Source organism: Bos indicus, chromosome 5, assembly GCF_029378745.1.
Source record: "Bos indicus isolate NIAB-ARS_2022 breed Sahiwal x Tharparkar chromosome 5, NIAB-ARS_B.indTharparkar_mat_pri_1.0, whole genome shotgun sequence".
NCBI classification, from domain to species: Eukaryota; Metazoa; Chordata; class Mammalia; order Artiodactyla; family Bovidae; genus Bos; species Bos indicus.
In genome coordinates this window covers 63,177,129-63,204,076 of record NC_091764.1, presented here as the reverse complement: position 1 = coordinate 63,204,076, position 26,948 = coordinate 63,177,129, and the positions used below count along the sequence as shown (strand labels likewise).

The window sequence follows — 26,948 nt, the reverse complement described above, 5'->3', positions numbered from 1 at the left end:
TCTGCTGCTGTGTTTGTGAAAAGTCTAATGGACCTAGTAGTTACTTAAATCTTCGCATCTGTTTCCATAGAGGCATCATTTCTACCTATGTATTTTCTAGCTCACCAGATCTGTGGTTTTTCAAGTGCTGTGATGCCAGATTAAACAATATGATTCTTTCAAAGCTAGTTCCTATCATCTTCCTTTAAAAATAGCTGGGAAAGAGGTAAACAGCTCCAACTTCCACATCACATTCTTAACCTAACTATGGGTTAAAGAATTGGGCTTTTTTGGAGAAAAAAATATAGCGGGGCAAAAGCAAGAGAATATCTCTAATCTATCTCTAAACTGTTTTTTATGCTTCATTATAGCACCTCAGTATTCTGAATTTTAATTGTAGAACCTGTTAGCTTTGTATACTTTGTGGCAGAGTGATTGAGAAGTGACACAACTTGATAGGAATTTAATGGTACTTGGGGTTAGCCGCTTTATTTATATTTCTGGTTTATTGACTATGCCAAAGCCTTTGACTGTGTGGATCACAATAAACTGTGGAAACTTCTGAAAGAGATGGGAATACCAGACCACCTGACCCGCCTCTTGAGAAACCTATATGCAGGTCAGGAAGCAACAGTTAGAACTGGACATGGAACAACAGACTGGTTCCAAATAGGAAAAGGAGAACGTCAAGGCTATGTATTGTCACCCTGCTTATTTAACTTCTATGCAGAGTACATCATGAGAAATGCTAGGCTGGAAGAAGCACAAGCTGGAATCAAGATTGCCAGGAGAAATATCAATAACCTCAGATATGCAGATGACACCACCCTTATGGCAGAAAGTGAAGAGGAACTCAAAAGCCTCTTGATGAAAGTGAAAGAGGAGAGTGAAAAGTTGGCTTAAAGCTCAACATTCAGAAAACGAAGATCATGGCATCTGGTCCCATCACTTCACGGGAAATAGATGGGGAAACAGTGGAAACAGTGTCAGACTTTATCTTTTTGGGCTCCAAAATCATTGCAGATGGTGACTGCAGCCATGAAATTAAAAGACGCTTACTCCTTGGAAGGAAAGTTATGACCAACCTAGATAGCATATTGAAAAGCAGAGATATTACTTTGCCAACAAAGGTCCGTTTAGTCAAGGCTATGGTTTTTCCAGTGGTCATGTATGGATGCGAGAGTTGTACTGTGAAGTAAGCTGAGCACCGAAGAACTGATGCTTTTGAACTGTGGTGTTGGAGAAGACTCTTGAGAGTCCCTTGGACTGCAAGGAGATCCAACCAGTCCATTCTAAAGGAGACCAGTCCTGGGTGTTCATTGGAAGGACTGATGCTGAGGCTGAAACTCCAATACTTTGGCCACCTCATGTGAAGAGTTGACTCATTGGAAAAGACTCTGATGCTGGGAGGGATTAGGGGCAGGAGGAGAAGGGGATGACAGAGGATGAGATGGCTGGATGGCATCACTGACTTGATGGACGTGAGTCTGAGTGAACTCCAGGAGTTGGTGATGGACAGAGGGGCCTGGCGTTCTGTGATTCATGGGGTCGCAAAGAGTCAGACACGACTGAGTGACTGAACTGAACTGAACTGGGGTTAGCTTGCCTGATAGACTAACTGTTAAAAATTAATGTTTTTTAAAAATATATTAATTAACTAATTAATTAAACTACACACTGGATTTCCAAGACAATATAAAAAAGAATGTAAAATATCTCATTAATAACATTTATATTGATTACATGTTGAAATCATATTGGGGATATATTGGATTACATAAAATATTAAAATTAATTTCATATAAAAGAATGGTTTTAACTCATTGCCTCAGTTTCCTCATATGAATATTGAGGCTAGTAGTGGCACCCCACTCCAGTGTTCTTGCCTGGAGAATCCCAGGGATGGGGGAGCCTGGTGGGCTGCTGTCTATGGGGTCGCACAGAGTCGGACACAACTGAAGCGACTTAGCAGTAGCAGTGGTATTTATACCAAATGACAGAGGAGTAATGAGTTAAGGCACATAAAGTGCTTAGAACAGTGCCTGGCACAGAGTAAAAGCACAATATTAAAAAAAATTTTAGTATCATTGTGGTTATTAAAACATACAGGCAAATTTCCAAGCCTGTTTGAGATTGTTTTTGTCTCCCCTCATTTCTGGGATTCCAGAACCAATTTGAGACTGGAGCCCACACATGGCAGGAGTTACAATAAAAGGAAGCAGACATATTTCTTATCACGAGTCCATAGTCTATTGAATAGGACTATTGCCCCTTAATTTGCTTTGCCCCTGGGCACTGCACCTAGCAGAGTCCACGTACAGATGGGCCCCAGGAAAATGGTTATAAGAATGAGGAGAAAGAGGGTATAAACTTCACGAACATACCCACCTATGAAGCTCTACTCTTATCCTAATATGGAATCAAGTTCAAATTGATTTACCTAGGGCAGAATGTTGTAAGCCATGACTCCTCCACAAGAAGACACTGTATCTCCTTTGCTAGTGTCTGGCCCTCAATAAATATTTGTGAAATAAATGAATCTGTTAACTTCTCAAAGTCCTGGTGCTATAGGATGGAGTACATTACAGCTAAAAAAAACCAAGGCTTCAGTTGGCATAAGGCTTCGCTAGTCTTAAGACAAATGAAGGAGAGAAAGATTTGGTCAAGGGGCCTCCCCGATGGCTCAGCAATAAAGAGCCTGCCTATAATGTAGGAGATGCAGGAGACTCAGGTCCAATCTCTGGGTCAGGAAGATCCCCTGGAGGAGAAAATGGCAACTGACTCCAGTATTCTTGCCTGAAAAATCCCATGGACAGAAGAGCCTGGCAGGCTAAAGTCCATGGGCTCACAAAAAAAGAGCCAGACGTGACTCGGTAACTGAACACAGCTTTGGTCAAAGCTCCATGATTTTGAAGTTTTGTGCTCTCTCTTTCCCTGCAGCCCCATGTAATCTGTCTTAAAGTGTAATATGACTCAAGTCATAGGGTTTGACATAGAAGACCACATGATCTTCTAATTTAGAAGACACTCTTTTTATAAGCCTCAATCTTGGGTCTTTGAAGTAAGGGGACAAGATGCCCATTCCTATCCATTTCTTCAGTCATTGGAAAAAGACTTTAAGCATCATTGTTTAACCCATTATCTATTTATTCCCATGAAGAGATACCATGCCAAATCCTTCAACTGTACTGAGTGGGCTTACAGCTCAGAATGCCATGGGCAAATTGAGTTTATCAGCATGTTTTTGACTCACGTGTGCTTTGAGTGGTGTGATTGTGTTTGTGTGTGTGTGTGTGTGTGTATCCCATCAGTATCAAGGTTTTATTTTATGTCTCATCCTTATAGGTCCCAAGGGCAACTACACATCCCTAAACAGAAATGCAAGTCCATTCACTATTCAAAGGGAATTTTGCTTTCTGTTTGCTTATGGCATTTAAACATGCACATAGAATTCAAGCCAAAGTAATTCAGAGGGAGAAGAAGAGATGCAGAAAGAGAACAGAGGAGTGGGGGAAAAAAGCTAGATTTGAGGCATTCATGGCAAGTCATGACGCAAATAATGTTCAGAAACATGGTGCTCAGAGTTAATCCTTCATGCGGAGGCACCCACGCTATAATCCCATGACTAAACCTTTTATATGTTTCAAATTTTCATTGCGTTCTGCACATGTTTTTAGGAAGGATTAGAAATGCACTGAGCCTCCTCAAAGCAGGCTTGCGTGAATGCCGAAGTGAGGGAGCAGCTGGTGTAGGGTGATCCCGGCATGACACCCCGACGGTCACGCTGCGCCAGGGCAGTGAAAGCGATGCTTTTTACAACGGGCTCCAGCCCCAGCACTGGGGCATGGATGGAGCCGCTCATGTCCATGCTCCAGCATGTGTTTCTCATTTGATGAGCCTCTGACTCCTGGTGGGAAACTTCAGAGATAGGCACCTGTTAGGAGGTATGTATCCTCTCCTAACTTCTCTCCATCGGTTCTTCTCCTTTTCATTTTCTCGCTTGTTACAGCAAGGGTATTTTTTATGACAACAGAATATTTTACTCTGTGGGAAATTTGTTCCTTCTGCTTCTGCCCCCACCGGATGTTCTTATCTGCTTCTTGCGAGGGCACAGGCAATTATAGAGCAATACATCTTCACCCACATAATTTCAGGCAAATATTGTAAAAGCAGTGCAGATGGCACTGGAGAAAAACCTTCTGTCGCTTCTATCTCTTTAGTTTAAAGGAAGAGATTGCAATTTCTTTTTCAGTAAACACCCTAACAGTTCATTCATTTATTCAGTGAGCCAACAAATGTTTATTCAGTTTCTACTTGATGCTGTGTGCGTGGGCCACACATCTGATAATTAGCACCAACACACCAACCATCCTCCATGGGAGGTTTTTTCGTATGCCCACACAGCACCCACCTGGCTGCTCCTGGGCTCTCTCTCATTTGCCCCTTCTTTCTCATCTCTCTCCCTTTTTTTTTTTTTGTTTGTCTCAAGCAGAAAACTAGAATCATCTTATTGCTACTTAAGTTCAAGCCATACCCTTTGGGTTTTATCTTCTACTCTACTCATTCACTCATTCAACCAAGGTTTACTGAGTGTTCATCATCAAAACAGTAATAAAAACAACAATTTACCCTTATGTAATCCTTTGTGTTCTTTATATATATATATATTATCTCATTTAATCTTTGCAATAGTCCTATAAAGAAGATATTGCTGTAATCCCCATTTTCAAATGAGGATATTGAAGCAGAATAAAATAATGTGCCATGCTTTTGTATAAAAGTAACAGAAAGCCCAACATACAGTGACTGAAACAAAGAGATATTTATTTCTCTCCTAGAACAATAAGCTGGAAAGCCATTGGACCCTAGTGCTGGTTCTCTGGCTCAGCAACATCAGGGCTCAAACTTCTGAGAACCGCCTGACCTTTTTCCTCACGTACGCTCAATGGCTGCCCTGTATTCAAGCATCGGGTCCACATTTGTATAAAGAAAATGAGAGAAAGGGTAGTGCTGTCTGCTTCGTCCCTCCAGCAGGAAGTCAAAGGCCTTCCAGGATCCCTCACTGCTTTTCTACTCACCTCTCATTGGCCAAGCCTGTGTCATGTGGTCACCTCTAGCAGCAAGAGAGAATGCAGAAGTAAAATCCAAGTTTTGGCTTTTTCTTTTTCTTTTCATTTTCAAGCTTCTGTGATGGAAGGCAGCAGGGCAAATGGGAGCTTGGAATGTCTGTTAGGTGGCCAGTGGGCAGCATGTATGCCATGGGGAGTACCTGCTTGAAGCAGCACTGGAAGGAGGAGGCCTGTCCTCCAGGGCATGCAACTCTCACCATCATGCTCTGCTGCACATTGGGGTGCTGGTTAGTCCACCACATGGTCCTGCCCTCATGGAGCCAGGACACAAAGAAGCACACCAGTAAGTTTAAAATTGCACATCCCTATATGTGCTGAGATAGAATAGTGGGTTTTTCAAAATATTAAATACAGCTAACACTCTCATTATTGTCTTCACCGACCCTGAGAAGTCCAGCAGCCTCTCTTGGTAGGTGAAGCTCTTTATAGAGAAGTCCTTCGCCTTGACTTCTCTGAGGTCCTACCCTTTGCTTTCTCTACACTCCATCTTATCTATTGTTGTTGTTTTATTGTTATTATTCATGCACATGTTTTTCTGCCGAAGTTTTGGCTTCATCTTTCATTCTCCCCTCTGTTCTTCTTTTTCTCTTCTACTCACATGTTTCTTAGCATTTTACTGGATACTCCAGCAAGAAGAGGACCTGGGCTTTATTCTTGTGAACTGAAATTGTTTTTGTTTTAGCTTCTAAGGAATTTGGAAGAGATGATCACTCTTGTAAAAATCACAGCTTGAAATTTCAGTCATCACAGAGTGTCCAGCTAACCTCCCTTCAGGCTGTAAGAAGAGAATTAGATGGCGATTGTTAGTAGACTAGGAGAGCTGCAGTTTCAGCTACCACAAATTTCTTCTGATGGCACCCAGCCCCAGCCATGCAGCCTTGGGAGAGGCCATCGTGTCCACATGCCCTTCACACATGGTACCTGACTGAAAAGCACCAACCTCGTCGCAAAGAGCCCACCCATATGTTCAAATAGCATCAACTTTCCCATTCCCCTTAGATCCTGGTGTTCTTTTGATACATAAAAAAAATCATGATATACAATTAACCTTTGACTCAGCATCAGAATTGACTAAAATTTGGCCTAGTGTAACCTTATTTCCCTGAACCATCATCCCAAATTCCAATATGAAACATCTGTCTCCGCCACGGAGAGCCAGAGCCCCAGCTGGCTCGGTCATGGGGTACAGAATGGGCAGACGCACTGTAACCATATGAGCTGCTTTGCTCCAGAAGCGAAATTGAGTATAAATCCCAGTTTGTGTACCCACAGATGTACATAAAGGTCAGGCTGCTGGTGTAACCCCTTGGGTCGTGCTCGGCAGAGCTCCCTGCTCCTGTTCAGTGAAAGGATGAGTGTGTGCCGTGAGCGCAGGTGGGGTTGCGCAGGAGTTTACCCTGTTTGCCAGCTTTCCGGGAAAATGCAAAGCTCCAGGCGCGCTGTGTATCCCAGGAGCCAAATGTTTAACACGGGCTGTGCTTCTAAGTGCAGCGCTGTGCTAGCTGCTGAGGTTGTGGTGGGCAAGGGACTTCAAGTACTCAGGGACAGTTTTGTCTAATGAAGATTAACGATTACTATTTTGGTTATAAGCCACAAGGAGATCATAACCGCTGATTTCACTTGAGGGCTTATCTCAGCAAGTACGGTTTAGCAGTACTGAAGCATACGGGTAGTGCAGTAAACGGAAGCTCCACTAGATGGTGGTGCTGTTCTTCTGACCAGAAGCAAGCCTGCCGAGGACTTGACTCCATCACTTTCTATTCCAAAGGTAAAGCAAAATAGGATCCTGAAAATACTTTGTTGTTGCTACTTTGTATTCATTCTAGATTATATGTAAATAGATTATTATTTGTAGTGGTTGATCAAAGACTAAGCTTCCCTAGAGTGTTGAGGATTTTTTCTCTTTTTTTACATAGATACCATGGATTTTAATTTTTTATACATTTATATTTCATAGGTTTACGTGTAATATCTCTTTTAGCATATTTTAATCTTTTAACCTTATTTTTATGTGTACTAGAGCTTATTCACTTAATACCTGTGCTCTCAGGACATACATGATACCGTTTTCTCACCACTCCTGGGGCGATCTCTCGTATAAGGACGCAGACTTCCAGGATGGAGTGTGGATTGTCTAATGTGCAGCTTTCCTTCAAACTCAAAGTGACACACTTTGCAGTGATTGTTTTCACTTTTATTTTCAGTAACCCCTACTTAAATATAATCCAGGTTCACAAGTTCCTCTTAGAAGTCTTATTAGAAAATCTTGCCTTATGTTTTAGAAAATAATAATAAGTAAAACTAACTTTAAAAATATACATGTCAGTCTGGTTCCAAAAATCATCTCAAATTCTTTTTATTTTAATGAAAATGTAGTTGACTCATATAAAATTCACAATCCTCTGTGAAATTTCCCTTTAACTCCTCCAGTTCTACTGTCTTTCTACTTCACAATTAAATGAGATCTCAGATGTCTTCACCCAAAGCAGCCTGGGTAAATTCCCACGGTGCAGACTCCAGGCAGAATTCCCAGAAGGGCAGATGACAGCTGTTCCTTCCCCATCACACTGGAAAAGTGGCACAAGGACAGGTTGCTCATAGAACACCAGACAAATATCCATCCACCCTTGAGAGGGTTCCAAACCCAAAGGCATGGCGTGAGCATCATCAGAAAAATTGCTTTTTCCTTTTAAGAGAAAAGAAAAGTGGCCTAATCTAAAACAAATGCAAATTCCAAAGAACTTTGAAATGAACTATTGCAACAAAAGAAATTTGGGAAATTTCAATCATAATTATATGAATACACTGAAAAGAAATTAAAATTAAAAGATTGAACAAGAGTACATCAATAGTTTTCTGAGATGGTAGGAATAATAAACATCAAGTTTTTTCTAAGTGTTTGTTGGTTGCTTACCATATGCTACTTCAGTGTGAAAAACTTGTCATCAGTAGGAAGCTTGTAATTTCTAATATTTAGTTTTATTTTCATGAAGTTATAATTATTATTTCAGTTAATTCAAACAATGCAGAAATGTATAGAATACAAAATTAAAGGATCTCCTTGCCATTTTCTTTCTCCCTTTTACCTAACCAATTCCAGTCCCCAGAGAAAGAGGTAACTTCTGTTAAAAATAGTTTGGTACACATTCTTCTGGTAATTTTAAATCGCTCTTGGCATATGGTTATATGTGGAACATTTCTGGTATATTGATGGCTGTATTTTGGGGTGAAATTTTATCATGATTTTAATATGATTCTTCTGAAAAATAATATAAATATATTATGTATATTATTCTAGTCCTTATATTTACACACAATTATTTTACCAAGGAATATGCTATTATTGTATTCATTTCTCCAATGTACATTTGTGATTTAAGAAAAATTCATTAACTTAAAAAAGCTGCACATAATTAATATATACAACTTGATGAGTTTGAAAATGAGTCTTCACCCATAAAACTATCACCACCAATAGGTTTATCTGTGCCATAAACCTATTAATGACTTCTGAAAGTGATATACTTAGTATTGATCGTATACATTATTGCACATGATATTGCTTTTATTATTATATTATTAATAATACATTATTATTTATTATATATTATATCATTATTTGTTATTTTGTGAAAAGAACATGTCATATGAGGTCTACTGTCTTAGCAAATTTTTAAATACACAGTACAGTAGTCACTATAGGCATTATGCTATACAATAGATCTTTCAGATTTATTAATTTTGTATAACTGAAACTTTGTACCTTTCATAAATACCCCTGCCCAAGCCCTGGGAAATCACTCTGCTTCTATGAGTTTAACTAGATTCATCATGTAAGTGACATCTTGTAGTATCTTTTCTTGTGTGTCTATCTTTTTTCACTTAGCATAATGTCTTCCAGATTCACTCGTGTTGTTGTAAGTGGCAGAATTTCCTTCTTTTTTCTTGGCTATATAATGTTCTGTTGTGGGCTTCCCAGGTGGCTCAGAAGTAAAGAACCCACCTGCCAAAGCAGGAGACATGAGTTCATGATCCCAGTTCATGAACTGAGGAGGGAAGAAAACTAAGTAGGCAGAGTTTATAGTGGGTCTAATGAGAAAAAGAGCCAGGAACTCTCAGACCCTAATATTTCTTATCCTGTCACCTATATTAGATTGAAAATTTTAATTCTGTACATTAAAAATAAATCTTTTTATCTTATCATGGTCAGAGACATTGAAAGATTTCACATATCCTCTTATTCAGATTCAGAGTTTCTTTGTGATTTTGGCGATAAATGATAAATATTTATTTCCTTTTATCTTTAATTTTTTAAAGCTTTATACATCATTCCATTCTATAGGATTGAAAAATATCAGGTTCTATTGTCTAATTTTTATCTTTTAAAACTTCTCCATGCATTAATTTTTAAATAGCAGTCATAATACTGAATCTTTCTGAATGAAAATATTATCTTGTATTTGTAAAAGATGAAGTCTTTAAAATTTGCTACACAGCAGAAACATGACCATAAATTCCTTTTGGTAAAATTTTTACACTTCTGTGTATTTCAGGCTCCTTCCAGAGATGGAATCTTAGTCTTTTAAAGTAGCTCCTGAACTTGAGCACATATCCGCATTATATGTATATGTCAGTCACTGAGTCGTGTCCAACTCTTTGTGACTCCATGGACTGTAGCCCACCAGGCTCTGTCTATGGAATTCTCCAGGCAAGAATACTGCAGTGGCTTGCCCTTCCCTTCTCCAGGGAATCTTCCTGACCCAAGGATCTCCTGCATTGCAGACAGATTCTTTATTGCCTGAGCCACCAGGGACAGACAGCATTATATGAAGGGTTTATAAAAATACAATTTTCTGGACTCCACTCCCAAAATTTTTGACTCAGTGAATATGAGATGGATCCCAAGAATCTGAATTTCTAGAGAGTTCATGAATGATGTTCATGATACATCTGATGACTACCATACTCTGAGCTTCTTTATCTGTGCAATTATAGTTTTCACACATTTGGAAAATTTTCAATCATTATTTCTCCAAGTATTTTTTCTATTCTTCCCTTTCTGCTCTCTTGTTCAGGGACTTCAGCTGCACATATATTAGGCCTTATGAAGCTGTCCCACAGCTCAGCTTATTTAGTACTCTTCAGGATTATTTTTTTCAGTCTTTGTTCTCTCATTTTAATTTCCACTGTTAAACATTTTCAAGTTCACTAATCTTTTGCAATCAATAATCTCCTATTAATCACATTCAGTGTAGTTTTTATTTGTACTTTTCATCTTAAAATATTCATCTTTAGATTTTTTTATATCTTCCATGTCTCTATTTAACATATCCGATCTTACTCTACTTTCTTGAACATATGAAATGTAGTTATAGTAACTGTATTTATATCCTCATCTGCAGATTCCATCTTCTGGATCATTTCTGGATCAATTCCAGTTGTTTGTTTTTATTTCTAACTGACGGTCATATTTTCCTGCATCCCAGATAAGCTTTGATTAGATGCTATACACTGTGAATACTGGATAGTTTTGCATTTCTATAAATATTTTTCCATCTTGTTCTGGGTTGCAGTTAGGTTACTTGGAAACAATTTGACCCTTTGGGGTCTTACTTTTAAACTTTGTAGAGTGAAACTAGAGCAGCATTTTGGCTTTTTCCCCACTACTGAATCGATACCCTTTTGAATATTCTGCCCAATGCCCCTTGAGTTGTGCTTTTTGGAACAGAAGCTATTCTCACACCAAGCGTATTGAACTCCAGCAATTGTTATTCTAGTGTTTTGGTGGGTCTTTCCCCACTCATAGGTAGTTTCCTCACATGTGTGCACTTATCAGTTTTCATTCGATAACTCAAGAAGTCCCTCTGCATATCTGTGAAGCTCTCTTGCTCTGTTGCTCTGTCTCTCTGTCTCCCCTTCAGCACCTCACTCCAGTCCTGTACTCTTTCCTGCAAACTCTAATTGAATTGATCTCTCTGGATTCCTCATTCTGTCTTTTGAACTTCGGGAGACTGCAGGTTCCACCTGGGGAGCAGCCCTATCCTGAGTTCCAATCTGGGAACTCTTACCAGATAATAAGACAGGGCGATTGTACAGTCCCTCTATCTCAGGGATCGCTCTTCTTCATCACTGAGTGAAGTCCAGTGTCTTACATCTATTGTCATATATATGTTAGGTATTTATATTATCTTACTATGAACAATCCTTCAAGCTAGGCTTCAGCAGTACATGAACCAAGAACTTCCAGATGTTCAAGCTGGATTTAGAAAAGGCAGAGGAACCAGAGATCAAATTGCTAACATCCATAGGACCATAGAAAAAGCAAGGGAATTCCAGAAAAACATCTACCTCTGCTTCACTGATTACACCAAAGCCTTTTTGTAGAGCACAACAAACTCTGGGAAATTCTTCAAGAGATGGGAACACCAGACCACCTTACCTGCCTCCTGAGAAACCCATATGCAGGTCAAGAAGCAATGTAACTGGACATGGAAAAACAGACTGGTTCAAAATTGGGAAAGGAGTACATCAAGCTATATTTTATCACTCTACTTATTTAACTTATATGCAGAGTACATCCTGCAAAATGCCAGGCTGCGTGAATCCCAAGATTGCTGGGAGAAATATCAACAACCTCAGATATGCAGATGATACCTCTCTAATGGTAGACAGCAAAGAGGAACTAAAGAGCCTCTCGATGAGGGTGAAAGAGAAGAGTGAAACAGCTGGCTTAAAACTCATGATTCACGATACTGGATGCTTGGGGCTGGTGCACTGGGACGACCCAGAGGGATGGTATGGGGAGGGAGGAGGTTCAGGATGGGGAACAGGTGTATACCTGTGGCGGATTCATGTTGATATATGGCAAAACAAACACAATATTGTAAAGTTAAAAAAGAAAAGAAAAAAAAAAAAAAACACCTCAACATTCAAAAAACAAAGATGTGGCAGCCAGTCCCTTCAGTTCAGTTCAGTTCAGTCACTCAGTTGTGTCCGACTCTTTGCGACCCCATGAATTGCAGCACACCAGGCCTCCCTGTCCATCACCAACTCCCAGAGTTCACTCAAACTCAAGTCCATTGAGTCAGTGATGCGATACAGCCATCTCATCCTCTGCCATCCCCTTTTCCTCCTACCCCAATCCCTCCCAGCGTCAGAGTCTTTTCCAATGAGTCAACTCTTCACATGAGGTGGCCAAAGTACTAGAGTTTCAATTTTAGCATCATTCCTTCCAAAGAACACCCAGGACTGATCTCCTTTAAAATGGACTGGGTAGATCTCCTTGCAGTCCATGGGACTCTCAAGACTCTTCTCCAACACCACAGTTCAAAAGCATCAATTCTTCAGCGCTCAGCTTTCTTCACAGTCCAACTCTCACATCCATACATGACTACTGGAAAAACCATAGCCTTGACTAGATGGACCTTTGTTGGCAAAGTAATGTCTCTGCTTTTTAATACGCTATCTAGGTTGGTCGTAACTTTCCTTCCAAGGAGTAAGCGTCTTTTAATTTTATAGCTGAAATCACCATCTGCAGTGATTTTGGAGCCCAAAAAATAAAGTCTGACACTGTTTCCCCATCTATTTCCCATGAAGTGCTGGGACCAGATGCCATGATCTTAGTTTTCTGAATGTTGAGCTTTAAGCCAACTTTTTACTCTCCTCTTTCACTTTCATCAAGAGGCTTTTGAGTTCCTCTTCACTTTCTGCCATAAGGGTGGTGTCATCTGCATATCTGAGGTGATTGATATTTCTCCTGGCAATCTTGATTCCAGTTTGTGCTTCTTCCAGCCTAGCGTTTCTCATGATGTACTCTGCATATAAGTTAAATAAACAGGGTGACAATATATAGCCTTGACGAACTCCTTTTCCTATTTGGAACCAGTCTGTTGTTCCATGTCCAGTTCTAACTGTTGCTTCCTGACCTGCATATAGGTTTCTCAAGAGGCAAGTCAGGTGGTCTGGTATTCCCATCTCTTTCAGAATTTTCCACAGTTTATTGTGATCCACACAGTCAAAAACTTTAGCATAGTCAATAAAGCAGAAATAGATGTTTTTCTGGAACTCTCTTGCTTTTTCGATGATCCAGCAGATGTTGGCAATTTGATCTTTGGTTCCTCTGCCTTTTCTAAAACCAACTTGCACATCTGGATGTTCATGGTTCACGTATTGCTGAAGCCTGGCTTGGAGAATTTTAAGCATTACTTTACTAGCATGTGAGATGAGTGCAATTGTGCAGTAGTTTGAGCATTCTTTGGCATTGCCTTTCTTTGGGATTGGCATGAAAACTGATCTTTTCCAGTCCTGTGGCCACTGCTGAGTTTTCCAAATTTGCTGGCATATTCAGTGCGGCACTTTCACAGCATCATCGAGGATTTGAAATAGCTCCACTGGAATTCCATCACCTCCACTAGCTTTGTTCATAGTGATGCTTTCTAAGGTCCGCTTGACTTCACATTCCAAGATATATGTCTCTAGGTCAGTGATCACACCATCGTGATTATCTTGGTCATGAAGATCTTTTTTGTACAGTTCTTCTGAGTATTCTTGCCACCTCTTCTTAATATCTTCTGCTTCTGTTAGGTCCATACCATTTCTGTCCTTTATCAAGCCCATCGTTGCATGAAATGTTCCCTTGGTATCTCTAATTTTCTTGAAGAGATCTCTAATCCTCCCCATTCTGTTGTTTTCCTCTATTTCTTTGCATTGATCACTGAAGAAGGCTTTCTTATCTCTTCTTGCTATTTGGAACTCTGCATTCAGATGCTTATATCTTTCCTTTTCTCCTTTGCTTTTCGCTTCTCTTCTTTTCACAGCTATTTGTAAGGCCTCCCCAGACAGCCATTTTGCTTTTTTGCATTTCTTTTCCATGTGGATGGTCTTGATCCTTGTCTCCTGTACAATGTCACGAACCTCAGTCCATAGTTCATCAGGCACTCTATCTAGCAGATCTAGCCCCTTAAATCTATTTCTCACTTCCACTGTATAATCATAAGGGATTTGATTTAGGTCACACCTGAATGGTCTAGTGGTTTTCCCTACTTTCTTCAATTTCAGTCTGAATTTGGCAATAAGGAGTTCATGATCTGAGCCACCCGGTCTTGTTTTTACTGACTGTATAGAGCTTCTCCATCTTTGGCTGCAAAGAATATAATCAGTCTGATTTCGGTGTTGACCATCTGGTGATGTACATGTGTAGAGTCTTCTCTTGTGTTGTTGGAAGAGGGTGTTTGCTATGACCAGTGCATTCTCTTGGCAAAATTCTATTAGTCTTTGCCCTGCTTCATTCCGTATTCCAAGGCCAAATTTGCCTGTTATTGCAGGTGTTTCTTGACTTCCTACCTTTGCATTCCAGCCTCCTATAATGAAAAGGACATCTTTTTTGGGTGTTAGTTCTAAAAGGTCTTGTAGGTCTTCATAGAACCGTTCAACTTCAGCTTCTTCAGTGTTACTGGTTGGGGCATAGACTTAGATTACTGTGATATAGAATGGTTTGCCTTGGAAACGAACAGAGATCACTCTGTCGTTTTTAAGACTGCATCCAAGTACTGCATTTCCAACTCTTGTTGACCATGATGGCTACTCCATTTCTTCTGAGGGATTCCTGCCCGCAGTAGTAGATATAATGGTCATCTGAGTTAAATTCACCCATTCCAGTCCATTTTAGTTCTCTGATTCCTGGAATGTCAATGTTCACTCTTGCCATCTCTTGTTTGACCACTTCCAATTTGCCTTGATCCATGGACCTAACATTCCAGGTTCCTATGCAATATTGCTCTTTACAGCATCGGACCTTGCTTCTGTCACCAGTCCCCTCACTTCATGGCAAATAAATGGAGAAAAAGTGGAAACAATGACAGGAGACAGTGACAGACAGGGAAGCCTGGTGTGCTGCAATCCATGAGGTTGCTCGCAAAGAGTCAGACACAACTTAGCAACTGAACAACAACAATTTTCATTATCAAAATAGTAAAGGTGATCATATTATTTAAAATATTAGATAAATTAGAAATTTTATTCAAGACAAGCTATTTCATGTAGTGTCTTAATTTATTCACTCAGAAAATTCAAAACAACTACATGTTAGGTACTATTTCTTCATAATTTATACAAGTATTTTTGAGCTAAAGTGTGCCCCCCCAAAAAAAAAGTTCCTGTGTTGAAGTCCTAAGCCCTAGTACCTAAAATGAGACTGTATTTGGAAATAGGGTCTTTAAGGAAATAATTAAGTTAAAATGAGGTAATTAGTGGGAGCCCTAATCCAATACGGCCAATGTCCTTCTAAGAAGAGGAAATTAGGACACAGAAAACACACAGAGAGAAGACGTATGTGGAGACACAGAGAGAAGACAGCCATCTACAAGCCACGGGGAGAGGCCTCAGAAGAAACTTACTCTGCTGACACCGTGATATCAGACTTCTAAGTTCCAGAAATATGAGAAAATGAATTTATGTCATTTAAACTGCCACACAATCTATGTTCTTTGTTTTGGCAGCCCTAGCAAACTGATACAACAGGTAATTTGGACCGAACATTAAGAAGGCCACAAATTATGAGCCTCATCTCCTGTTACTCTTGTGTTATAGTGCAAGCTTTTAAGCCTCATTGAACTTCCATTTCTTCATACCTGTAATAGGAATGAATAATTATATGTGATTCTGCCTATATCATAGCATTTTGTGGGAATTCACTGATACACACACACACAATATATATATGTATGTATGTATATACTCTTCACAAACAGAATTATGTAAGTTATTGGAATATTTTCATTAATAATGATATGATATTTAATAAATTAGTTTCACTTAAAAATATTTCATAATTGAAAACCAATATTATTTCAATGTAATTATAATGTAATATTCCATTTCAAATAACATTCCTATGAATAGGGCTTAAATGAATATGTTAGGCCTCCATTAGGAAGATTAAATATCATTTTGTACATAATTAGTAATGTATTTATTTCACAGGGCAAATTAATGAAGTAAAATTAATGTTAATCAGATTTTTAAACAGAGTTGAAAGTATTCTATAATTCACAGCTTTATCCTGCACAATATTCATCACTTTGCTTTCAGCACTAAGTCAAAGAAATGACTTCCTAATTACCAAGCTATATTGTAATGAAGAATAAAATCTTTTCGCAGCTCAATGTTTCCTTGGAGTATTTTAGAAAGCCACTTGTGTTCATCTGTTCATAAGAAAGCAAAGAGCTCATTCAGTCAAGTTCCAAGCAGCAAGAAAAACCTGTGATAACTGATAAATATAAGGATAGGTGAGTGTAAAGGAAATGCCATCAGCATAGCCTATAGAGGGACATTTCAAAAGAAACCAACTACTAAGAACCAACCATTTGTATTACTCATCCATAATTCTCAAGAGTGATGATAAACAAATTCAGAGATCTCAGGAACCATGTTTCTTCCATGTTTTAAAGATATGAGGGGAAAAAACACATAAAAAATATCCTCTTTTGTACAAATACATTAGGTCAAATTCCTCAAAACAAGTCACCGAGACATTCCCTCGTAACTTTAAAATCTGAAGGATTTTGTAGATGAAGTAGAAACCTCAGAAACTATTTGAGGGACGTAGGGGAAAAGATGAGAATAAGACAAATAAGGTCCTTGAGCATAAATTTCTATTCTAGTAAAGTTAAGCAGACCACAAACAAGTAAAAAAAAAATGATGAGATCATTTCAAATAGGGACAAGCATCATAAATAAAATTAAACAGGATAATGGACTACGGTAGTACTGCCGCACTATTTCAGGTTGAGTCATCAAGGAAATTCTCTTTACAGAGGGTACATTTGATCTGAGTTCAGAATGATAACACAAGAGCCAGGCTTACCAAGATTTGTAAAAAAGCATTCCAGGCAGAGGGCACAGCAAGTGTAAAGGCCGTGAGATAGGAACAAGCATGACATTTTGAGGAATAGAAAGAGGATCAATGTGGTTAGAGTTTGGTGAGTGTCAGGGAGATATGTACAGGGTGATGGGAAGGAGCCAGATCACATTAGTAGGTCTTGCCCATCTGTCCTGTGATCTACTCCAGCACATGCTCCATGACATCTGTGGCCTGATTTGTCCATGTTATCCTTCTGTCACTTCACATACATTGTCTTCTGTTATCTTTTTACATATAAATATTCTGTGTTTTCAAACAAATGTTAAGTTCTCTAACAGCTAGACTGAGTGCTCCCATCTATAGATACTACGGTGCTCTTTGTGTAAGTGTGTATATGTTTGTATGTGTGTGTGAGTATATATTATGTAAATAGTATAAGCTAGTGGTTTGAAATTTGAGCTTTGGAACCAAACTAGAATCAAACCATGGCTTTTATTACTTACTAGCTGTGTAACTTTGGCAAGTGACTCGGTTTTCTCATCAGTAAATGGGAGGACCAACTGTAGCTGCCTCATGGGGTGATTGTGAGGATTAAATATTTAATTAAATATTAAATTGCACCAGATTGCATAGCACTTAAAACACTTAAGGATAAAAGGTAGTGTCTGAGATGAAAACTATGCCAGCAACAACCTGTGAACCAGCATGTATGTATACGAAACCTGATTGAACCTTGCGTCTATGCACCTGGAACTTGTATAAGAATTTTCATGGCAGTATAAAACTGAAATTCTAAAGTCTATCAACAGTAGAATAGATAAGCTATATAGATTCATACAAAATAATTCTACACAGCAATGAAAATGAACAAATGAAGGTTACACACAGTATAAATGAACCTCGGGAATGTAATGTGGTGCCAAAAAAAATGCAATAGATACACAAATGATTCCATTTATATTCATTTCTTGCATTCAAAAATACACAAAATCTAACAATATATTTTTAGAGAGACAAGCACATATGATAAAACTATCAAGAAAAGCAGAAGGATAATAAAAAACAAACCTCAGGAGAGTAGATATCTCTAAGAGAGACAGAAGGGGAGGGGATCTGAGAAGAATGTGCAGAGGACATCAGAGATCATGATAATGTTCTTTTTCTTACACTGGTGCTGGGTACACTGGCGATCATCGTATTATCAGCACTTTAACTCTTGCTACTTGAAGGATAGTCTACAGAGCAGAGCATTGGTATCATCTGGGATTTTGTTAGAAATGCGGAAACAGGCCCCAGACTGCCTGAATCAGAATCTGCATTTTAATAAGCTCCCAGTGATTGTTTGCATATTAAAGTTTAAGGATCACCACTCTAAAATTTACATATATCTTATAAGTATTCTTTTGTATAAAAAAAAACAGTTAATAACAGCTTATTCACGGTATTCATACATGGCACTGGAGAAGGGAATGGCCACGCACTCCAATATTCTTGCCTGGAGAATTCAAATGGACAGAGCCTGGTGGGCTACAGTTCATGGGGTTACAGAGTCAGACACTGAGCAACGGAGCAACTGACACACACATGCCTGGTACATATCACCTTCTAGTTATATCTGTATCTAGATCTTTGAAATACCTGATTTCTTTTCCTTATAATTTCCCCATACACTTATCTATCAAAAATAAGTGCTATGATGGCTGCAACAAAGTATTGCATCTAGAGCCCAGTTCAATATCCTTCATATAGAAGCTATTTAATTAAAACTTGATAACTGGCATTTTATATCTGATGCTTCTTCCTTTTGGGCACTCATTTCAATATATCAGCAGATTGAAGCAGCCTCTTCTAACAAGATACAGGTATTATCAAAATCAACTTTCTTAATTTTATGCTTGACATTAACTGAACAAGAATTTTATCTAAGAATTATGATATAATCATTTTCAGTCTCGTAATTTCTGTAGGAATTATTTGGTCTAAGTGTATCTAAAACAAAACTGGGACTTCTGCTTTTGGCCATAATAGAGTACCAAGATTTGGGCTTCACTCCTCATTATAAACTGGACAAAATATATGAGACAACTGTTTTCATAAATTTGACTGCAGAAAGCATAAAAGTGTGATCTCTGAGAGAAGGGAAACAAATGGAGTGATTTCCACAATTAACCCAGATTTCTGCCTGGAGGTAATTCATGGATTTGTGAACAGAAGCAAGGGCAAATCAGAAAAGCAGGGCTCCTTGCTGACTCAGAAGACAAGAGACCAGAGTTTCAGAAGAATGAGGCTAGAAGTTGCAGGGCAGAGATCTAGAAAGTAAAGGGCTGTGCAAAAAAATGAGAGAGAGAGAACTCCCAAAATCTTCCTTATAATACTGAGTATTAGGCTATGTATGAGTAAAGTAAAACTCCACAAGCCAGAAAAAGAAAAGCCAGGTATCCATAAGAAGAACAGTTCCCAGAAATTGTACGGGGTGGAAAGACATTGAACATCTGACTAGTCAGTGTGGGGTCCTGGGACATTGAGTGGAGATCCCAAAAGGATTATACCTTAATAGTGAAAAGAAAGTAAAAAGTGTTAGTTGTTCAGTTGTGTTCAACTCTTTGCAACCCCATGGACTGTAGTCCTCCAGGTTCCTCTGTCCATGGAATTCTCCAGGCAGGAATACTGGGGTGGGTTGCCATGCCCTCCTCCAGGGGATCTTCTCAACCAAGGGACAGAACCTAGTTCCACATTGCAGGTGGATTCTTTACTCTCTGAGCTACCAGGGAAACCCAGGAGACCCAGATTCAATCCCTGGGCCAGGAAGATGCCCTAGAGAAGGAAATGGGTACCCATTCCAGTATTATTGCCTGAAGAATATCATGGACAGAGGAGACTGGCAGGCTACAGTCCATGGGGTCATGAAGAGTTGAACATGACTGAGAACATACATCTTAATAGTAGGGCTGACCTATCCTAGAGAGAAGACTCTCCAACCACTCTATTACAGCTTGAAAGGGAATTAAACTGATTAACAAATAATTTAGCTGCCTGCCAAGAAAAAAACTAACACTTCCTGAGGAACTCAAAATCCAGATAACCAACCATGTAGCACTTTAAATCTTCAGCATCTTATCAAAAATTTTAGACAAACCAAGAGGCAAGAATGTTGACAGATTACTACTAGAAGGAAAAATCATCCAATAGTAACGACTTAGATATGACAGAGTTGATGAAACTAGCAGGAAAATATGTTAAAATGTCTATTCAGTATGTGTAATTATTTAGAGGAAAACATTAACTTGAGAAGAGAAATGGAAGATATTTTTAAAAGCCCAAGTGGAATTTCTAGAAATGAAAAAATACATCTGACATGAAAATTTCACTGTATAGGTTTAAGAGTAGATTAGACACTGCAAAAAAAAAAAAAAAAAATCTCCATAAACTTGAAAACATAGCAAAATAGAATCATCCACAAGTATATAGAAGAAAAAATATGGGGATGAAAATAACAGAGCCTCAGTATCCTGTGGAATATCAAATAGTGTATGTTTAAAAATGATAGGAGGTGGAGGTATTTGAAGAAATAGGTCACAAATTTTTTAAAATTTGATATGAAAACCCCCAAATCCTGTAAACCCCAAACAGGATACACACACACACATACACACACAGCCCACACCAAGGAACAGCATAATCAAATCACTAAACATCTCCTAAAAGCATCAAAAGGGGGGAAAAAGAGAATTTAAGCTCTTTAGAAATATTCAAGATCTCTCCCATATACTATAATGTATCTTAGTTTGATGAGCTCATCAAATACACCTATATCTTGAATACTATTCAATCAATGTCAATCTCTTGATCCTCACTCACTAAGTTCTTTCTTAAGCTATGAATTGTATCTATTGACTATAAATACATAAAGTACATAAAGTATAAACTGTTATTTCCAAAATTTGAATTTTAGAGTGTTATAAACACTTTATTCCTATTCTTAGATTCTCTATAATCTCTACTGATCTAGAATATCCATCAAGAATGATATTTTACCTGGACGGGAGGGGAGCTAAAGGGAGAATGACTACATGTATATGTATGGCTGAGTCCCTTTGCTATCAAAGGAAACTATCACAGCATTGTTAATCGGCTATACTCCAATACAAAATAAAAAGGGTTTTTAAAATGTTATTTTACTTTCCTCAAAGCATAAGAGTTTTTGTTCTATGACAACCATTTTTGGTATCAGATCTGACTGTTTCACTGTTTGTAACCAGCCTCTATTTTATTTAATTTGTAAATGTGAAGAATTTAATCATATCTTGTACAATTTCCTTTAGAATATGTGGCATTTAAATGCACAAAATGAAGTTTGCATTTCCATGCTTAAATGTGAATGGATATATACTTTCAATTTTTTACAACTAAATTAAAACTTTCTAGAATCTTGGTCTTTAGAATGTGCTACTCATATACCACAAAATGACACTGACTTCTAGAGAAAATAACTCATCCAAGGAGAGACTTTTGCAGTGAGATGCAAATCTCTCAAGAGATTGAATAAGATTTTCTTAACAAAATAATTTTAAGTTTCACGTTTGGGGCCCAGAAAGCATACTAAAAATACTCTCTGAACTGCTGGAATTTTCAAGTATTAACACTGATCATTTTCACTCATTTGAAACTTTGCCTCTAAGAATATTATTGTATAACATAATACATACTATGAATAGCCAGTGATGCTGTCTCTTTTCCTTACATTATTTATTTCCATTTTATTATTGCCAGCTAAAGATGCTTACATATGCTGACACATTTTCATTGATTAAAGAATGTCAATAATTCCTTCAGCTTCTTTGTTCACTTTCTTACTATCAAACCTTGTTTGACTTTGAAGTTTTTATATACCTGACATGAAAGGAAAATATCTTAGTAGGTCTAATAGCAATTAGTTCAAAATAAAATACAAAATAAATAAATAAAAAGCTTTTAAATTTATAAATGAGCAACTTTTCTAACTAAAATATTAATTCAGGCTCTTTTATTATTTATCAAAGTGAGTATGATTTAGTATGTGCCTTTTCATGCTTTTATTTTGGTAACATATGTTTTCCTGAGAGTTGTGTATTTCTTTTTACTAGTGAAATTTAGTGGCATTACATGAACTACATTCTCTACTCTTTCTCAGAAATGCCTGCTGAACTCTGAGTTCTCTGAGACTTTATAACAGTGGTCCTCCTTTCCCAATTCAGTTCAGTTGAGTTGCTCAGTCCTGTGCGCCTCTTTGCGACTCCATGGACTACAGCATGCCAGGCCTCCCTGTCCATCACCAACTCCCAGAGCTTACTCAAACTCATGTCCATTGAGTTGGTGATGCCATCCAACCATCTCATCCTCTGTCGTCCCCTTCTCCTCCAGCCTTCAATCTTTCCCAGCATCAGGGTCTTCTCAAATGAGTCAGTTCTTCAGATCAGGTGGCCAAAGTATTGAAGTCTCAGCTTCAGCATCAGTCCTTCCAATGAATATCCAGGACTGATTTCCTTTAGGACAGACTGGTTGGATCTCCTTGCAGTCAAGGGACTTTCAACAGTCTTCTCCAACACCACAGTTCAAAAGCACCAATTCTTCAGCACTCAACTTTCCTTATAATCCAACTCTCACATCCATATATGACCACTGGAAAACCCGTAGCTTTGACTAGACAGACCTTTGTTGGCAAAGTAATGTCTCTGCTTTTTAATATGTTATCTAGGTTGGTCATAACTTTTCTTCCAAGAAGCAAGCGTCTTTTAATTTCATGGCTGCAATCACCATCTGCAGTGATTTTGGAGCCCAAAAAAATAAAGTCTGACACTGTTTCCACTGTTCCCCATCTATTTGCCATGAAGGGATGGGACTGGATGCCATGATCTTAGTTTTCTAATGTTGAGTTTAAAGCCAGCTTTTTCACTCTCCTTTTTCACTTTTCATCAAGACGTTCTTTAGTTCTTCACTTTCTGCCATAAGGGTGGTGTCATCTGAATATCTGAGGTGATTGATATTTCTCATGGCAATCTTAATTCTAGCTTGTACTTCATCCAGCCCAGTGTTTCTCATGATTTACTCTGCATACAAGTTAAAAAAAAACAGGGTGACAATATACAGCCTTGACGTACCCCTTTCCTATTTGGAAACAGTCTGTTGTTCCCTGTCCATTTCTCACTGTTTCTTCTTGACCTGCATACAGATTTCTCAAGAGGCAGGTCAGGTAGTCAGGTGTTCCCATCTCTTGAAGAATTTCCACAGTTTGTTGTGATCCACACAGTCAAAGGCTTTGGCATAGTCAATAAAACAGAAGTAGATGCTTTTCTGGAACTCTTGCTTTTTTGATGATCCAACAGATGTTGGCAATTTGATCTCTGGTTCCTCTGCCTTTTCTAAAACCAGCTTGAACATCTGGAGGTACTATAGTACGTACAATAGTTCACATACTATTGAAGCCTGGCTTGGAGGATTTTGAGCATTACTGCTAGTGTCTGAGATGAGTGCAATTGTGCGGTAGTTTGAGCATTCTTTGGCATTGCCTTTCTTTGGAATTGGAATAAAAACTGACCTTTTCTAGTCCTGTGGCCGCTGCTGAGTTTCCCAAATTTGCTGGCATATTGAGTGCAGCACTTTCACAGCATCATCTTTCAGGATTTGAAATAGCTCAACTGGAATACTATAACTTCCGCTGGCTTTGTTCATAGTGATGTTTCCTAAGGCCCACTTGACTTCACATTCCAGGATGTCTGTCTCTAGGTCAGTGATCACACCATCGTGGTTATCTGGGTCGTGAAGATCTTTTTTGTATAGTTCTTCTGTGTATTCTTGCCAGCTCTTCTTAATATCTTCTGCTTCTGTTAGGTCCATACCATTTCTGTCCTTTATTGTACCCATCTTTGCATGAAATGTTCCTTTGGTATCTCTTATTTTATTGAAGAGATCTCTAGTCTTTTCCATTCTATTGTTGCCCTCTATTTCTTTGCATTGATCACTGAGAAAGGCTTTCTTATCTCTCCTTGCTATTCTTTGGAACTCTGCATTCAAATAGGCCTATCTTTCCTTTTCTCCTTTGCCTTTCACTTCTCTTCATTTCATAGCTATTTGTAAGGCCTCCTCAGACAACCATTTTGCCTTTTTGCATTTCTTTTCCTTGGGGATGGTCTTGATCCCTGCCTCCTGTACAATGTCACAAACCTCCGCCCATAGTTCTTCAAGTACTCTGTCTATCAGATCTAATCCCTTGAATCTATGTCTCACTTCCACTGTATAATCATAAAGGATTTGATTTAGGTCATTCCTGAATGGTTTAGTGGTTTTCCCTACTTTCTTCAATTTAAGTCTGAATTTGGCAGTAAGGAGTTCATGATCTGAGCCACAATCAGCTCCCAGTCTTGTTTTTGCTAACTGTATAGAGCTTCTCCATCTTTGGCTGCAAAGAATATAATCAATCTGATTTCGATATTGACCATCTGGTGATGTCCATGTGTAGAGTCTTTGCTTGTGTTGTTGGAAAAGGGTGTTTGCTATGACCAGTGTGTTCTCTTGGCAAAACTCTATTAGCCTTTGCCCTGCTTCATTCTGTACTCCAAGGCCAAGTTTGCCTGTTACTCCAGGTATTTCTTGACTTCCTACTTTTGCATTCCAGTCCCCTATGATGAAAAGGATATCTTTTGGGGTGTTAGTTCTAGAAGGTCTTGTAGGTCTTCATAGAACCATTCAACTTCAGCTTCTTCAGCATTACTGATTGGGGCATAAACTTGAATTACTGTGACAGTGAATGGTTTGCCTTGGAAATGAACAGAGATCATTCTGTCATTTTTGAGATTGCATCCAAGTACTGCATTTTGGACTCTTCTGTTGACTATGATGGCTTCTCCATTTCTTCTAAGGGTTTCTTGCCCACAGTAGTAGATATAATGGTCATCTGAATTAAATTCACCCATTCCAGTCCATTTTAGTTCACTGATTATTAAAATATCAATGTTCACTCTTGCCATCTCCTGTTTGACTGCTTCCAATTTGCCTTGATTCATGGACCTAACATTCCAGGTTCCTATGCAATATTGCTCTTTACCACATCAGACTTTACTTCCATCATGAGTCACATCCACAGCTGGGTGTTGTTTTTGCTTTGGCTCCATCTCTTCATTGTTTCTGGAGTTATTTCTCTGCTGATCTCCAGTAGCATGTTGGGCACATAGTGACCTGGGGAGTTCATCTTTCAGTGTCCTATCTTTTTACCTTTTCATACTGTTCATCTGGTTCTCAAGGCAAGAATACTGAAGTGGTTTGCCATTCCCTTCTCCAGTAGACCGTGTTTTTCAGAACTCTCCACCATGACCCATCTGTCTTGGGTGGCCCTACACAGCATGGCTCATAGTTTCATTGAGTTAGACAAGGCTGTGGTCCATGTGATCAGATTGGTTAGTTTTCTATGATTTTGGTTTTCAGTATGTCTGCCCTCTGAGGGAGAAGGATAGGAGGCTTATGGCTTTGTCACAGTGGTCCTCCTTTCCCAATACCTAAAGTCTAGTATATAGCCCATGCATATGTTTGTAATTGCAAAATAAAAGGAGCACTGAGCCAGGATTCCTTTTAGTCTATTTCATACATGCTCTCCTTTAACTCAAAACCCCCTGTCTAGACAAGGTCCTTAAGGGAAATATCTTTCACCGGAAGAGTTAGTCTAGGCACCATCTCTTTGTTATGTTGTCTGAAAACAAATGAAAATGGTAAAGAAGAGTCAAGTAACTACTTCTTGAGGACCATCAGAAGTGTCTGGATGAGACTCAGCATACCCAGTCCCAGGAACGCTGGGAGTGCCTGTCTGAATTCATTTCTGCCCTGCCACAACCCCATCCCTATCATTATCCCCAGGCTGCTGCTTTAGGAATAAGCGCCTCAGCTTGATTTAAACTCCAACCAACAGTGTAATATGTTTAACATATTGTTAACATGATATGCAAACTCCATGAAATGGTGAAGGACGGGGAAGCCTGGCGTGATACAGTCCATGGGTTGCAAAGAGTCGAACACGACTTAGCAACTGAACAACAACAATGTGATATAAATATCAGGCACATGTAATATAACAAAAGTATTTCTTTTTTTTCCTTATAACTTCAATTAGTTTTCACTTCAGACACACAAAACTTGGCTAATATGTATATTATTTTGAGTGTCTACCCTTCATTTACTTGTACAAAGAAGCAATTGTGAACAACCTGCTTTGGATGTTGGGTATTGACTCCACATGAGTTGTTTTCATGGACAAATGAAGCTTCACTATCATTTAGTCCATGCCCTAGTCTACAGGCAGTAGGTGATCTGACCCTGTCTACACTCCCTGCTGTCTCTGCTCCAACCACACTGGCCTTCTTCATATTATGCAAATCACTCTCAGCTTCTTTCACTATAGATTTGGGTTTGCTTTTACCTCAGTCTGGAATATTCTTTCTCCTGACAGTCATATGGCTTGTTCTTTCACTTCATTAAGATCTCTGCCCAAAAACAACCTCCTCAGAGAGGCATCTAGACCACCCTTATCTAAAAAAAGATAGCACCACCCCCCCCCCCCATGACTTTCTACCCTTTCATCGCACTTTTCACTGCGTTACTTATTTGTGTCTTTATTTATCACTTCTCCCCCACTAGAAATTAAGCTCACTGAGGATAGAAACTTTATTTTGTGCCTGGCACATAGTAATCACTCAGAAAACATCTCATGAGTGAAAGACAGGAAAGAAAGCAAGCAGACAGACAAGAAGACAAGGAGGGAGAGAGGGAGAAAGAAAAGCAATTATCCTGGTTCAAAGTGGAAGGTTTCTCTTAATTTTTTTAAAATATTCAATTGAAAATTTTATTTTTTGGTTACCTAAATTGACCATGATATTATAGATTTCAGAGCTGTCAATTATAGTATTTCTCTTTAAAAATTTTTATTTTATAGTGAACTATAGTTGATTTATAATATT

The 26,948-nt window shown here is 38.7% G+C and overlaps 1 protein-coding gene across 12 annotated transcripts in view; it reads left to right on the top strand.

The window, feature by feature from the left end:
* The window catches only part of ANKS1B (ankyrin repeat and sterile alpha motif domain containing 1B), a 1,154,742-nt gene that overhangs the window by 865,176 nt on the left and 262,618 nt on the right, over positions 1 to 26,948 (top strand). The window lies entirely within an intron of this gene.